We start from the raw sequence: 16,294 nt of genomic DNA on the forward strand, positions 1-16,294 counted from the left end.
TGGATTCAAAGTCTGTATATGTGGTTAAAAGATGTCTATTACTGATGCCCATGTCCTTTGTTACTGATGCCTTGGATCGAACCATGACCAAGCAAACTGTTGTTATTATGGTGGTCTTAGAAGTTGAGTGCCTGGAAAATGGAGAAACTGCATAAGACTCTGAGGAGCCACAGACAGTCCTCCTCATGTTCCCTGGGCATAGAGTTGAGCATGAGCTCCTCCAAGAGATCTCCCACGTTGATGGAACAGGCTGAGTTCTCGGGGTCAAGCAACCTAAAACTAAAAAAAGAAATGCTTTCTTAGCATCCAGTCAAATGAATCCAGAACAAGTGGGTTATGCACCTCTACTAGCAGATGGCGACGGAACAAGCTGATGTCACAGTACATATACTCCTGCAGTGACACCAGCCTGCCAGTATTCTCCACCTCCAGCAGATGGTGGACATGCATTTCCTCCCCTCTGGGGATTGCTGCAATTTAAAGAAAGGAGAAGATAAGGCCATCGCAGAAAGATTTAAACAATTTCTTTGCTTCAGTGTTTACTGAAGAGGATGCTGGAGAGATACTCGTTCCAGAGAAGGCTTTCATGGGTGATGATTCAGATCAACTGAACCAAATCATGGTGAACCTGGAAGATGTGGTAGGCCTGATTGACAAACTGAAGATTAGTAAATTGCTTGGACTGGATGGTATACACCCCAGGGTTCTGAAAGAACTAAAAAAATTTCAGAACTATTAGTAAAAGTTTGTAACCTATCATTAAAATCATCCGATATAACTAAAGATTGGAAGATGGCCAATGTAACCTTTATATTTAAAAAGGGATCCAGAGGTGATCCGGGAAACTATAAACCAGTGAACCTGACTTCAATGCCAGAAAAAATCATGGAAACTGTGTTAAAGAATAAAATCACAAAACATTTAGATAGTCATGTTTTGATGAGACACAGCCAACATGGATTTACCTAAGGGGAAGTCTTGCCTCACAAATCTCCAACATTTTTTTGAAGAGGTGAATAAACATGTAGACAAAGGTGAACTGGTAGATGTAGTGTATTTGGATTTCCAGAAGGCATTCGACAAAGTCCAGCATGAGAGGATTCTAAAAAGTCATGAAATAGGAGGCGATGTCCTTTCATGGATTACAAACTTGTTAAAAGACAGGAAACAGAGAGTAGGATTAAATGGTCAGTTTTCACAGTGGAGTGCCTAAGGGATCTGTACTTGGACTGGTTCTTTTTAATATATTTATAAATGATCTGGAAAGGAGTACGACAAGTGAGGTGATCAGATTTGTGAACGACACAATTATGCAGAGTAGTTAAGTCTCAAGCGGATTGTGGTGAATTGCAAGAGGACCTTTTGAGACTGGAAGATTGGGCTTCCAAATGGCAGATGAAGTTTTAACGTGGACAAGTGCAAAGTGATGCATATAGGGAAAAATAACCCTTGCTGTAGTTACACAATGTTAGATTCTATCTTAGGAGTTACCACCCAGGAAAGAGATCTAGGCATCATAGTGGATAATACATTGAAATCATCGGCCCAATGTGCTGTGGCAATCAAAAAAGCAAACAGAACGTTAGGAATTATTATGCCCCCACCTTTTGAAAAGAATATGCATTTGTTTTGAAAGCACATGAAAAATGCTATGAAAATAAGCTATTTCTTGCATTTTGAAAACAAAATGGAAAAAAATATACTGATGAAATTTTATTTTTATTTTATTTTGCATGCCAATTTTCAAATACTGAATGCAAAACAAATTTTGCATATGCTGTTTGCATTTTGCACCCACTACCTGGATTTTATGCATACACAAACAGAAAACAAAAGAAGATGGGAGAAAAATAAATGAAACCAAAAATTCAGTGTGGTGCACCCTTACAAAAAAAGTTGATAGACAGTCAACAAGCTTTGAACTAGACACCAAAAGGGATATAGCCTATGTATATCGGACTTACACAACAGTCATTGCTATTCTGTGTGCTACTAAAAAAATTTTTGTGTAACCCCTAGGCTAGTGTCCCCTCGTAGGACCACCAAGAACACATCTCGGATAAGGGTTAAGCTGCTAAAATGTTCTCCTGATATTGTTACTCTCTGAAAGTCTCGAATTTAATGTTTTATTGATTGTGATTATTATGTAAAATTTGTATTTTAAGTGAGATGTTTGGCACTTGATCGCATTTTTATTTCTTTTATACTGTTTTATATTTTGTGCCTGTTGTGAAGGAATTGCTCTAAATGACGGTATAGAAAATTCACTAAATAAATAAATAAATAAATAAAGTAAAATGGAGGATGCCGTCAATGCCTCTGTATCGCTTCATGGTGAGACTGCGCCTTGAATACTGGGTCCAATTCTGGTCAACCCATCCCAAAAAGATATAGCTGCACTGGAGAAAGTGCAGAGAAGGGCAACCAAAATAATATGGGGCATGGAACGGCTGCCCTATGAGGAAAGGCTAAAGAAGTTAGGGCTGTTCAGTTTGGAGAAGAGACGACTGAGGGAGTATATGATAGAAGTCTATAAAATCATAAAAGGACTTGAACAAGTTAATGTAAATCAGTTATTTACTCTCTCAGATAATAGAAGGACCAGGGGGCACTCCATGAAGTTAGAAAGTAGCTCATTTAAAATAAATCAAAGAAAATTCTTTTTCACTCAGCACATAGTTAAACTCTGGAATTCATTGCCAGGGGATGTGGTTTCAGCAGTTAGTGTTACTGAATTTAAAAAAGATTTTGATAAGTTCCTAGAGGTTAAATCCATAAACTCCTATTACGGTAATTAATAAGCAATAGTATCTTGTGATCTATCTAATGTTTGGGAATTTGTCAGGTACATGTGACTTGGATTGGACACTGTTGGAAATAGGATACTGGGATTGATAGACCCTTGGTCTGACCCAGTATGGCATTTCTTTGTTCTTATGTAATTCAGGAATTAAATTTGCCCCACTCTCCTGTTCCCTCCCACAGTTGAGAATTCCTGAGGTGATTTCCATGGTCCCTCAGATGAGTGCACTGGTCAGATAGCTGGTTTTTAGCTGGCGTGGACTTAGCTGCTTGGGCAGCAGAAAGGCAGCGTGTGCAGGAAGCTGAGCACAGCAGTGACTGCACTTGTTCTCTTCCCCCTGCAGCCGGAGACAGTCTCTGTACTCAGCCAAGTACGGCTGAGTTCTGATTAAGTTTAAAAAAAACAAAACATGCAGACTTAGAGACTTGGAAGGAGGTTTTGGTTATGTAGGACTTACTCCTACCTCGGTGTCCGTGCTTGGCGTGCTGGTCTGACCGCTCCCACTCCAAGGGAGGCCAAGGGACGTGGGCAGCCTGGCAGGTTGAGCAGCCTCTTTAGGCTTTTCGTTATGCGCCGCGAGATAGGCCGCAATAGTTTTTCACGCACTTACTAAGGCTGCTCTCTACAGGATTGTTAGTCTGGCGCGTACGTCTAGCTGTGCGTCCAGGTTGTGCGGTGTTTTTGGGTGCACAATCGGGTCTTGTAGTCTGTGTGCCCACGTTAAGCGCAGTTTCCCTTGGCAAAAAAGTGATACTGTGTGCTTAACTTTTTTGTGCACTTAATGTTTTTTTCCACCTATGTAAGTGCCTAGGTGTGCGTGCCTAAGTATTTTGCGCGTATAAATTTTTTGAGTGATTTAGTTAAGCATGTAAAAATAAAAAAGAAACAGACGCATGCCTTCGGCTGCCGCTCAGCGCATTGTCGGCCATATTGGTGCCTGTGACTAAGAAGAGTAAGCGTTTTTCTCTTTGCATATTTGTGCCAGCGCTGTTTGGAAGCTCAGAGAGAATAGTCTTCCTCAAATTTCCCTGGGCCTGTTTCTTCCTAGCTGGATGTGGTTTGGGTAAAGATGACTCAGGTGATGCACCTAGCCAAGTGCAGTCTTCAGCCTATTTAGTCACTGGCATACCTGGAGGTTCAGTTTGACATGAAGCAGGACAAGGTGTTCCTGCCAGAAGCTCGAATTCAGAAGTTGCTAGCTCAACTCTGTCTGTCTGTTGAACACTCTGTGCCTGAGGAAGTGGTACCGTGGGCAAGGGCACATATGCGTACTCCTCAGCGCTCCCTGATTTCTCAGTGGAATCCACAGTTTCAGGACTGTTTTGATTTGGCTCTGCCTGCCAATGGAGGTCTCTTCCCAACTGCAGTGGTGCTTGCAGGCGGATCATCTATGGAAGGGAGTTTCCCTATCTCCACCAGACTGGATAGCACTGACAACGGATGCAAGTCTCCTTGGTTGGGAAGCTCACTTGTCAGGAGTTGACAGCACAAGGGCCCTAGAGTGAAGCAGAGTCTCTCTGGAACAGCAATTGGCTGGAAGCCAGAGTGGTCTGGTTGGCATGTTTACAGTTCGATGAAAGGCTGCAGGGTTGATTGGTCCAAATAATGTTGGACAATGCAATGGCTGTGGCTTGCATCAATCAGCAGGGAGGTACCAAGAGCCAATAAGTGTCGCAGAAAATAGATCAACTTATGGAAGGGCAGAGGTGCATCGCAAGATGTTCTCAGCCTTGCTCACTGCAGGCAAGGCAACATAAGAGCAGACCTTCTCGGCAGGGAGAGTCTGGACTCAGGAGAGTGGGCTTTGTCAGATGAGGTGTTTCAGCTGATTTGGATTGCTGGGGTCTCCTGTTCCTAGACCTGTTGGCAGCTTTGCGCACTGCGAACTTCCCACGTTTCTTCAGCTGCAGAAGGGGTCCAAAGGCATTGAGGTTCGATACCCTAGTGCAGAAGTGGCTGGAAGACAAGTTGCTGTATACCTTTCCTCCAAGGCCCAGGTTGGGCAGATTGATTCGGTGGATCGAACGCCACAGGGGTTGGTGCTCTAGGTTGCTCCAGTTTGGCCCAGGAGTCCATGGTATGCAGATCTGCAGAGACTCCTGGTGTATTTGCTTCTTCAAATTCCAGCACACAGGAACCTGTTGCAGCAATTCATGTACTTCCACTGACTGACCTTCACATGTGACTCTTACAGTGGGGCCTCCACTCCAAATGGGATCAATTAACTCTGCCTTTCATGATCTCGGTGGATGTCTCATGGGAAATGAAATAGGAGCTCTGCTGATGGTTACAACCCTTCATCCTCCAAGAGGGAGCACCATCTTGTTTGCTTCCCCACCAAGTAGCTTTGGCTACATATGCCTCCACAAAAGCACAAGGGGCCCTAACAGGCTTCTTCCAAACTCAAGGAAAGACAATTTCAGATCAATATCCTAGATAGTGTTAGTGTAGCTGGGTTCAAAAAAGGTTTGGATAAGTTCTTGGAGAAGTCCATTAATGGCTATTAATCAATTATACTTAGGGAATAGCCACTGCTATTAATTGCATCAGTAGCATGGGATCTTCTTAGTGTTTGGGTAATTGCCAGGTTCTTGTGGCCTGGTTTTGGCCTCTGTTGGAAACAGGATGCTGGACTTGATGGACCCTTAGTCTGACCCAGCATGGCAATTTCTTATGTTCTTATACTGTATATGAGCAATCAGATATACTTTGCCAATTTTCACACATATCCCCCAAGGGAAGAACATTCTCATTCAAACTGACAACCAGGTAGCCATATTCTACATGAACAAATAAGGTAGGTACAGGGTCATGAGCCCTCTGCCAGAAGACAAAATATGGGAATAAACATGCGAACATCAAGCTATCCTGCAAGTAACCTACCTTTCAGGGATTTCCAATAGTTAACAAATCACCTCAGCAGAATATTTTGCCCACAGGCATAGTCCCTGCAACAAGCAACTGCAGATATACTGTTCAGTCTATGGAGCTTCCAGAATCAACCATTTCAAATTATGAGGAAAACATAAAAGTGAAAAGATTTTGCTTTATTCTTTCCAGCAAACTCAGATCCATTCAGGATGCTTTTCGGCTCATCTGGACTGCAGATCTCATGTACACTTTTCCACTGATTCCATTAATCGCCAGGACAGTGCAAAATATTCTCAAGGGCCACGCCCAACTGATTCTCATTGTTCCAGCATAGTCCAGACAAGTTTGGTTTGTGTACTTGGTATAGCTGATTAGCACCCTCTGATCCATCTTGGGGAAGATCCATCTTTTCTGAGTCAAGAGGAAGGACATCTATATCATCCAGACCTTACCTCCCTTAACCTAACAGGATGGATGTTGAAAGCTCACTGACTGCACATTTTTCCTTACCAAAAGATGGTGAGGGTATAGTACTGTCTACCAGAAAGTTATCTACTAGAAGATCTTATGGGTTTAAATGGAAGCAATTCTCATCTTGAAATCTACAGACTTCATTGGACCCATTCACATGTGAACCAAAAGACCTACTTAAGTACTTGCTTCTCTGTCTTCCTCAGGTTTCAGTACTTCATCAATGAGAGTCCATCTCAGTACTATAGCATAAGAACATAAGATTATGCCGTACTGGGTCAGACCAAGGGTCCATCAAGCCCAGCATCCTGTTTCCAACAGTGGCCAATCCAGGCCATAAGAACCTGGCAAGTACCCAAAAACTAAGTCTATTCCATGTTACCGTCGCTAGTAATAGCGGTGGTTATTATCTAAGTCAACTTAATTAATAGCAGGTAATGGACTTCTCCTCCAAGAACTTATCCAATCCTTTTTTAAACACAGCTATACTAACTGTACTAACCACATCTTCTGGCAACAAATTCCAGAGTTTAATTGTGCGTTCAGTGAAAAAGAACTTTCTCTGATTAGTTTTAATTGTATGGAGTGCCCCCTAGTCTTTCTATTATCCGAAAGAGTAAAAAACTGATTCACATATACCCGTTCTAGACCTCTCATGATTTTAAACACCTCTATCATATCGCCCCTCAACCGTCTCTTCTCCAAGCTGAAAAATCCTAACCTCTTTAGTCTTTCCTCATAGGGGAGCTGTTCCATTCCCCTTATCATTTTGGTAGCCCTTCTCTGTACCTTCTCCATCGTAATTATATATTTTTTGAAATGCGGCGACCAGAATTGTACACAGTATTCAAGGTACGGTCTCACCATAGAGCGTTAGAGGCATTATGACATTTTCCATTTTATTCACCATTCCCTTTCTATTAATTCCCAACATTCTGTTTGCTTTTTTAACTGCCGTAGCACACTGAACAGATTTCAATGTGTTATCCACTATGACGCCTAGATCTCTTTCTTGGGTAGTAGCACCTAATATGGAACCTAACATTATGTAACTATAGCATGGGTTATTTTTCCCTATATGCATCATCTTGCACTTGTCCACATTAAATTTCATCTGCCATTTCGATGCCCAATTTTCCAGCCTCACAAGGTCTTCCTGCAATTTATCACAATTTGCTTGTGATTTAACTACTCTGAACAGTTTTGTATCATCCACAAATTTGATTACCTCACTTGTCGTATTTCTTTCCAGATCATTTATAAATATATTGAAAAGTAAGGGTCCCAATACAGATCCCTGAGGCACTCCACTGCCCACTCCCTTCCACTGAGAAAATTGTCCATTTAATCCTACTCTCTGTTTCCTGTCTTTTAGCCAGTTTGTAATCCACGAAAGGACATCACCACCTATCCCATGACTTTTTATTTTCCTAGAAGCCTCTCATGAGGAACTTTGTCAAATGCCTTCTGAAAATCCAAGTATACTATATCTACCGGTTCACCTTTATCCACATGTTTATTAACTCTTCAAAAAAAGTGAAGCAGATTTGTGAGGCAAGACTTGCCCTGGGTAAAGCCATACTGACTTTGTTCCATTAAACCATGTCTTTCTATATGTTCTGTGATTTTGATGTTTAGAACACTTTCCACTATTTTTCCTGGCACTGAAGTCAGGCTAACCGGTCTGTAGTTTCCCGGATCGCTCCTGGAGCCCTTTTTAAATATTGGGGGTTACATTAGCTATCCTCCAGTCTTCAGGTACAATGGATGATTTTAATGATGTTACAAATTTTTACTAATAGGTCTGAAATTTCATTTTTTAGTTCCTTCAGCACTCTGGGGTGTATCCCATCCGGTCCAGGTGATTTACTACTCTTCAGTTTATCAATCAGGCCTACCACATCTTCTAGGTTCACCGTGATTTGATTCAGTCCATCTGAATCATTACCAATGAAACCTTCTCAATTTGAAAGCCTATCGCTTTCAAATTGAGGGTAGATCAATAGCCACTCATCCTTTGGTATACAAGTTTATGAAAGGCTTATGTCATATATCTCAGATAAACCGAGGAGTGGGGCTTGGTGGAAGACACAAAGATTTATTTCTCCCTGTCATACAACTAGTATACTATGAATCCCTATGAGTAGCCACTTATGAGAACAGAAGCACACAAAATAAGTAACAGGAGCAGATGTAAACAAAGCCAAAATATACATATATACAATCCCTAGCATTTAGCCATCACTTCCCTGCAAAGAATGTCCTCAGGTTCTTTCAGTAGTGGTGGCAAGCAATCTTGGTGAGGATCAGAAATGGTACCAGGGATCCCTTAGTCATGCGGAGCCACTGTCCTAGGAACTGGATTCTCCAGTGCGGGATATATACTTCCTCAAAGTCCTCAGCCCAAATCTGTCTGTTGGAGTGCTTGCCCGTACTACCTGGACTTTCCTAGTAAAGAAATCCACATTTCCTTGGTATTTACCCAGTGTTTTATTTTACATAAACAAAGAAGTGTGGCTAGCATGTTAGTCCACTTTGTCATGAGGAAGTAAGAATCAACAAACAAGTTGTAGGTGTTAAATATATCTGTGACAGGCTTTTGAGTTATCCTCCCTTCGACAAGTCAGTGAAGAAACAGCGCATTTACATTGGGTTTAAATAGTACAGAGCCATCTAGGTCTTAGTCTGCCTACATATGCCATTACAACTCAGTAAAGAGAAGTGGGGAAGGAGGGAATGACAGATGTCATAAGAAAACGAGACTATTAATGTTTGCCTCTAACTAGGAACCTTTGTTTTCAGTTTTTATTTTATTTTGCTTGGGAATTTCAGTGTTAGAACACAGACACAATCAGTGGAAAAATGACTTTTCCACTGAGTTTTCTCCTGTGTGTTATATCAAAGTCAGTTTTCCACTGAATTTTTTTGTTTTAACATTGAAATTCCCAGGTAAAATAAAATAAAAACTGAAAACAGAGAGCCAAAAACCTTAAGTCCTTTTTTGTGGGTGTGGGTGTGGGTGTGGTACGTGCTACATGCTTTTCCTTTCCTTGTATTGTAGTAGGTTTTCCCTTGGTGTTTTGAATGAGGATCCAGTTCTCTTGAAGCTGATTTCGGGGAGAAAGCCCTTTTGTTTGAAGAATTCAGTTAAAGTTTTGAGGTATTTATTCCTGTCCATTAGGTCACAACAAATATGGTGATATCGTGTAGCTTGGCTGTGTATAATAGATTTCTTGGTGTGTGGAGGATGGAAACTGGAGCTATGAAGGTAGCTGCATCTGTCAGTTGGTTTTCTGTATACAGATGGTTTTAGGTGTCAACTGTTGATTGAAACTGTAAAGTCTAAAAAGTGGACTCTTTTCATGGAGTAGTCTATCTTGAATTTGATTGTGGGATGAAATGCATTCAAGACATTGTAAAATTTTCTAAGGCAGTTATCTTCAAATTATGAAGATATTATCAATGTACAGGCAATATCTGAAAAGCTATCTGTAGTAACCATTCAGGAATGTCTCTTCCAATTCTGCAAAAAGGTTGGCATACTGTGGTGCCGTTCTCAGCCCAGGAAAGTTCCCATAATCTGTAAATAGATGTCATTATTGAAGCTAAAGTAATTATGAATTCAATTAGTTTTCAACAGAGCAGACACTGAACAGAAGAGAGGCAGGGCATGAGGAGCAGGCTGGGTGGTGGCAGCAAGAGAAGCAACTGGCAACAACACAGCAAGTCACAGAGGCCAAAATGTGGGGGCTTTGGTTCTGTGTAACTGTGCACTCAGTCCTTCTGCCGCTCACATGGAAATATAGGGAAACCCAAAAGAGGGAGGTTTATCTTTAGAAAGACCACCTTTTCCACCAACTCTAGTGCTAGATGTGAATAATGTGAACACTAATGTCCCCTGCTATTGAGAATATCCATTCACTGGGCATGTTGGTTGGTGGATAGACCTAGAAATCCTGGGCAACCTTAGCAAGGTCCGGCCAATTCACAATCTTGTGACTAGTATGCCAATGGGTCTGTCCATGACTTTAATAGGCTCTCCAAGGGCCTGGTTTTAAAAAGCATTTGCTCGCTTAAAATTTGGTTTTACACGTGTAAATGCACTTTACTCAAGTAAGTGGGCTTTTAAAAATTGCTACAATATATGCCATTGATTTGTCTGTAGGATTTACTCGCATAAATGTACTTTACACAAATATATGGCTTTATAAAAGTTCTACGATAGAATGTTACATTTACCTGCATAACTCCTAAAATTCACCTTTAAGGTACTGCATGACTACGGTTTGTGTAAGTGCTCCTTTCTGGAAGATAGATTGTTAGACTGCAGGGAGATACACCCATTTTGTTCATGGGTCACATAACGTGGTCAGCATATAAGGATGCAGCTGGATAAGATATTTAAGTCATCAAAGAGTCCATGAGCATTAATACCTCTGGTGCCAGTCCCTGTTCCTGCCAGAAACCTTGTAATCTCTCCTTCAGGCTATTGATTATGAGCATTGCCTTACTCAGAGAGGTAGTTGTTTGAAGGATTTCAGGATTTATACGGACTTCGCTATGTGTGACCAATCCTGACCCTGCAGGGGGCAATCCATATCGATATCAGTATCCACAAATAACTCATGAAGGAGTGTCTGTTGCTTCACTATCCTCTGCATAATCAAATGGAATTCCACCTGGTACCTATATCATGAATAATCGGATGCACAGTTGCTTTGACTGCTACCTTCTTCTGATGGAGCAGCCGCCTACCCTTCACACTTCGGTTAAAATGCCCCACTATTTTCCTGCACCTCTCTATCAGTCCCTGCAGAACAAAGCTGCTGCATTTCTTGGCCCCCCCAGCTTCAGGAAGCCCCTTACTACCAGGTGCAGCAAGTGTGTAAACGTCTGATCTCCTGGTAGCCCCCATTGCTTACTGCCCTGCTCATGTTCCCACCAGCATCTTTAATTTAAAAAATAAAAACAAGAACAGTCATATGTTCCAGCCTATCTGCCAGCTCTTTCGTTCCTCATGTCACTGCCAAGGATGGATTGAGATATGGCTCTAGTACATCACCTTTGTACAAGCATAATTAAGCTGCTGCCTGACCCTGTCTGTTTCAGCTGCTACCAATATGCCATCAGAGGAGTTAGGCATGTGTAGTGTTCTGTCTGGTTGCTGGTGAAATGGATGCTGCTATTCCCCTCTGTCTTGGCCAGCTGTGATTGCATCCAGACAGAGCCCTGCGTGTACAGTGTAGGGATCACCCACTTACTAAATGTTATTCTGGAGGGAACTTTGTAATTTGAGGCTAAGATATGCAGCAGCCACCTCATATTCTCAACCGCCTGGTCATTCAGTACAGTCATTTCCCTGATGGTCTATGTCACCACCTTTGATGCTGCCTGCCTCTTGCCCTGGGACAGTAATGCAGAACACCACCCCATCTGCTCTGTTGGAGAGGCTGAAGGATCTGAATATGTAGGTGCAGGGGAGATATGAAACAGACCTTCAGCTATCTGAAAGGTTTTAATGATGCACGAACTTTGAACCTTTTCTGTTGGAAGGAAAACAATAGAACTAGGTGTCCTGAAATGAAACTCCAAGGGGGGCGACGCAGAACCAACATAAGGAAATATTTCTTTACAGAGAGGGTGGTGGATGCCTGGAATGTCCTTCTGGAGGAGGTGGTGAAGACAAAAAACCCAAAGAATTCATAATGGCTTGAGATAAACACTGTGGATCTCTAAAGGCTAGAGATGGAAATGAGAAAAGCCTGCAGGGGGATAACTTGCTGGTGCAGCGGTTACTACCCTTAGCAGGCATGGAGATTACTACCCTTAACCAATATGATTTGATGCTTTTAATGCAACTGCAACATTGCTCCCCACTTTGGCAGCAGGGAGGAAAAGTGGAATTGGATTCAGATGACAACTGAGGGCCCCGAATTCCATGGTCTGGTATACTGATATGCAGACACAAGGGAAAAAGCACAGGACTGCTTCTACTGCCAAGTCCATAAGCAAAGCATGTCAAGCAGTACTGTCTGATTTTTCAAGAAAACTCATCACCCATTAAAAAAGGTTGCCAGCTGCAATTTTTATGGGTTATCATAAGGCTTGGCTATTACTGCAAGGAGCGGCAGTTACTACCTTAAGAAGCTTGCTGGGCAGACTGGATGGACAATTTGGTCCTTTTCTGTCATCATTTCTGTTTCTATAGCTGTTGGGGCTGCTGGACTGCTGCCTCACAAGGGGAAGGAGCCAAGGAGTTAACTTTGGGGGTGGACTTCCCCTTTTCTGTGGCTTGCCTGCTCTTGCTGTTTCTGCTTTGAATGGAGGATGGGGTCCCCAGACTAGTACTGCCCTCCCTTGAATCTGACAGTAATGGGTATTGTTTTTGAAAATGATGAAATATACCACTATTTGAAAGATGTGCCAGTACCTTCCCTCTACTTTCAACAGTGAATGCATTCTGAAAACTACTGATCCTCCATAACTAAAGTGCCTACACACCTCTGATGTCTTATGGAACCCCCTCTCTTAATCCTTGGGTGCTGCTTCTTAAGATTGAGAGCAGATCAGGAGGTAAAAGGCTAGGAGCATTTCTCATGCTTTTGACAGTCTTCTGCTCCTGGATGGTGATCTTGGCCTTGAAAAGATTGCTCTACTCATCAAACATCACACTAGTAACTAGATTCTCCCAATCCTCTTCAGCTACTAGATTTTCAATATTCCATTCCTCTAATTCTTCAAATCCCTCACATGATTCATCTGAATCGGTAAGATCTGCTGCAGACATTGGTCAGATTGGAATATGGAGTGCTGTAGTGGTTTTGGTTGAGGCCCTCCTACTCGTAGTACATTGCCACTGCTGCTACAACTCCTCAATGAGTCTTCCATTTTCTTCCCCTGTACCATACTAACCAAGGAGATGGGAGCAGTCAGCTGCTGTTTCACCTTCTCAGCCAATCCTGCCACTCTAGGTATTTTCTCCTTTAAAAAGAAAAAAATCCCTTCTAGATTTGGTAGGAGGGCTCTTCCTGGTCCTCATCCTATGCCTCTTATCATCTCCAATGCTTCTTATGTTGGCCCTAGGCAATGGGAGCTTTCCATCTTCCTCTCCCATTGCTACATTGGCCTCTTGAGTCCAGTGACATGATGGAATTTATTAAAACAGATCACTTTTTGCGTTACAATTATGCACAACCTAGTATGGAGATAAACAAACATCAGACCAGTCAGTCACTTTTGTTACAGAGCACAGTGAGTAAATTGATGATGCTTGCTGAGTTACTATGCACACTAAGAAAATAAGTCAAACAGTGTAAGAGTCACACACACAATAATCAGTACGTTTTCATACTGACTCTTTAACACAGAGAAAGCAGGAAGCTGTCTCTAAGTCACTGCAATGCACAATCATCTGTATTTTTATTTATTTTACAATAAATATATCACAAATTAAGGCAGCTTGCCAATCTATGCGGGTTACACTCAAACAAATATTATAACTGAACAATTGCATGTAACAATATTATACTATTTCTGACAACAGTATCAGTTGTAATGGTAGTGTTATCCTGATGATACACACTGTAATTGTCTCACAGAGATTCAGATTTTCTCCTGCTGCTAGGTAGCACCCCAAACCATAGTCAAGCACAATGTCAGTGAGTGTCTCTATCAGCACACTTAGCTTTCACCTGTAAATATTATTTTCTCCTTATATTTTCTTTTACTTCAAGTTTTGAAGCAGGGAGCTTCAAGATATCTGCTTTCTCTTTCTAATATGCAACTGAGGAATGACTGAGAACAAAATGTGTGCCGTTCAAAGTGCTCTTAGTTTCACTTTCACCTAAAAAAAAAAATGAAGTCATGACATGCAGCTGTCAGCTGGGATAGGCTGGTTGAAAAACATTGAAACATATTTGGTCATGTTTCTTCCTTGTTCCATCCCCAACCGGGTCCACTTTGTCTACTCTGGAGTACAAAAAATGCATGATTTGCTTACCCCTTAGACTTTAATGGGATTAAACTGAAAAGGATTTGGATTTTTGAGGGCCTGCAGCCAAAAATTGATTCATTGTGTTTTAGTAAAGGTTGGTGTGAGCCCTTGGTGTTGCGGCGTAATTGACTCATCTTCATAGGAGAAACTGTGGCCTACTCTGGCAGCTGATGAATGCGCCTTGTAGTGGGACAAACTGGAGCTTCACCTATACTTGCTGCCTCTCCTGCAGGTTGAACCCTTGGGTTCCGGTGGCTGGCAAGCCTTAGGTGTGTCCCTAGGGTGGAGACGAGCAAGAATCCAATTGTACCCCAGGGTCTGGGCAGACTGAGTCAGAGACAGGCCAAGGTTGGGGCAAGCTGTAAACACATGTAGTCAGGTCCAGGAGACAGACAAAACGTGGTCAGGTCAGGCAGAAGGTCAAGATCTGGAAAGGCAAGCCAAGGGAGAATGAAGACACACTGAAAGCACTGGATGAGATGAAAAAGACAAAGCTGGACAAGGCAGGCTGGATGAAGGAGGCAGGAGAAGACAAGGAGAGTAGAACAGGGCAAGGCTGGAGTACACAAGACTAGGCAGGAGAAGGTAAGCTGAAGATGCAGGAACTCAGGCATGCTGGCAACACACATTGCTAATCAGGAGACCCGTGCTGAGGCAAGGAACTGCTGTGGGGCCTTGGCTTAAAAAGTCCAAGAGGTTGACATCTGGAGGCTTTGCTTTAGGGGTTCCTGCCACTGTGCACAAATTATGTTCGCACATCTATAGGAAGGCCAGGGATGCTGGGTCTGGCAGCTTCTAGCTGTTATTACTTGTAAGAGTGTGAACCCTGGGCTGAGATGAGAGGTGTCTCTACCCACAAGGAGGAGCCCTGTGAGCCTCACCATTGGTAGGCGCGATCTCAGTGGTGTCAGACACAGCTGTGGAATAGTCTTTATTAAGAAAGAAGAAAGGCACAGCCAGTGGAGCGGGAGGTGCAGTAAGTACAGTTCAGAGCAGAGGGGTATACCCAAGGATGATACCTCCAATGTGAAGATTCGGTAGTGGCCCGCAGAATGGGGTATGCCGGGAAGTCTCTCAGTAGTGAAGCTGTAGCTCAGACGTGCAGATCCAGTAGTGGCCTGCAGAGCGGGGTACGCCCAGGAGGTGTCTCAGTAGTAGTGATGAGATGGTAGTCTGAGGTGTAGAAACCCCGAAGAGGGTCCTGTAGCGATGGTGTGGTAATGGTCTGCAACGCAGGGTATTCCGGAGTGGTTCCTACTGGGGATGATGCGGTAGTGGCACGGGGTACACCGAAGAGGATCCCACAATGAGGCTTGGTATAGTTGAAGTCCGTAGCAGAAAGGTACTCACAGTAGATAGTTCCAGGAGAGATCCTGGGGAGCGGGATAGAAAGAAATCCAAGGCCCTTCAAGGAGCGGATAGCCAGAGACAAGGAAGGCCCCCCCGAGGAGCGGGTACCCAGAGCGTCTCATGCCAAGTGTAGTCTGGAATCGGAAGTCCAAGAATGGAGCGGAATTCAGCAAGGAGGGAACTCATCAAAGCCAGCCAGCTTAAGTACAATAGATAGATGATGTCATCCGGAGAGGACGTCCCCGAGATTCCCGCTATGACGTGTACAAAGGTGACCCATGCACGCGCGGGACTAGGTAATTCCTGAATCAAGATGGCGGTTGGCAGCGCCCACACCGTCCCGGGAACGCCTGGCAGGTCGCGGTGGTTGGCGGAGGCCGCCATTCTTCCAAGATATAAGGCAGCAAAGAAAGAGGTGAGCATTAGTGGTCGCAGCCGTCTACAACCGGGCATAACACTAGCTTTGCTGAGACTGACTGGCATCGGGGGCTGAGTGCTCTGGCTCATGGGCTGCAAATCTTAACAGTATCCACCCTCCAAAGCCCCTGCTCCCAGTCTGTTTTTGCATTGTTGAACTGCAAACAGATTCTGACGTTTAGTGATTTCCAGTTCCGTTTTTGTCTGCATGTTTCTATTTATATTTTATGGTCACTTTATTCTGTATTTGGTGAGGGTCTGTCTGTGTTTTGGTGTGTAATGGAAGTGAGGTAATCTGCTGTTGTATAGTTTCTGTGTAGGATCGATAACCACATGTCTTATTATGTTTTTTTTTAATAGGGTGTGATTTGGTGTTTTAGAGCCTGGTG

At 43.0% G+C, this 16,294-nt stretch overlaps 1 protein-coding gene and 1 long non-coding RNA gene across 4 annotated transcripts in view; one reads left to right on the plus strand and one right to left on the minus strand.

The window, feature by feature from the left end:
- PHACTR1 (phosphatase and actin regulator 1) overlaps positions 1 to 16,294 on the plus strand; it is a 647,384-nt gene that overhangs the window by 231,633 nt on the left and 399,457 nt on the right. The window lies entirely within an intron of this gene.
- The window catches only part of LOC115085083, a 43,816-nt gene continuing 41,131 nt past the window's right edge, over positions 13,610 to 16,294 (minus strand). Inside the window, exon 4 of the long non-coding RNA XR_003854709.1 lies at positions 13,610 to 15,873. This is a non-coding gene — a long non-coding RNA (uncharacterized LOC115085083). The remainder of the gene's footprint in view (positions 15,874 to 16,294) is intronic.

This window comes from Rhinatrema bivittatum, chromosome 2 (genome assembly GCF_901001135.1).
Source record: "Rhinatrema bivittatum chromosome 2, aRhiBiv1.1, whole genome shotgun sequence".
In the NCBI taxonomy this organism is placed as follows: Eukaryota; Metazoa; Chordata; class Amphibia; order Gymnophiona; family Rhinatrematidae; genus Rhinatrema; species Rhinatrema bivittatum.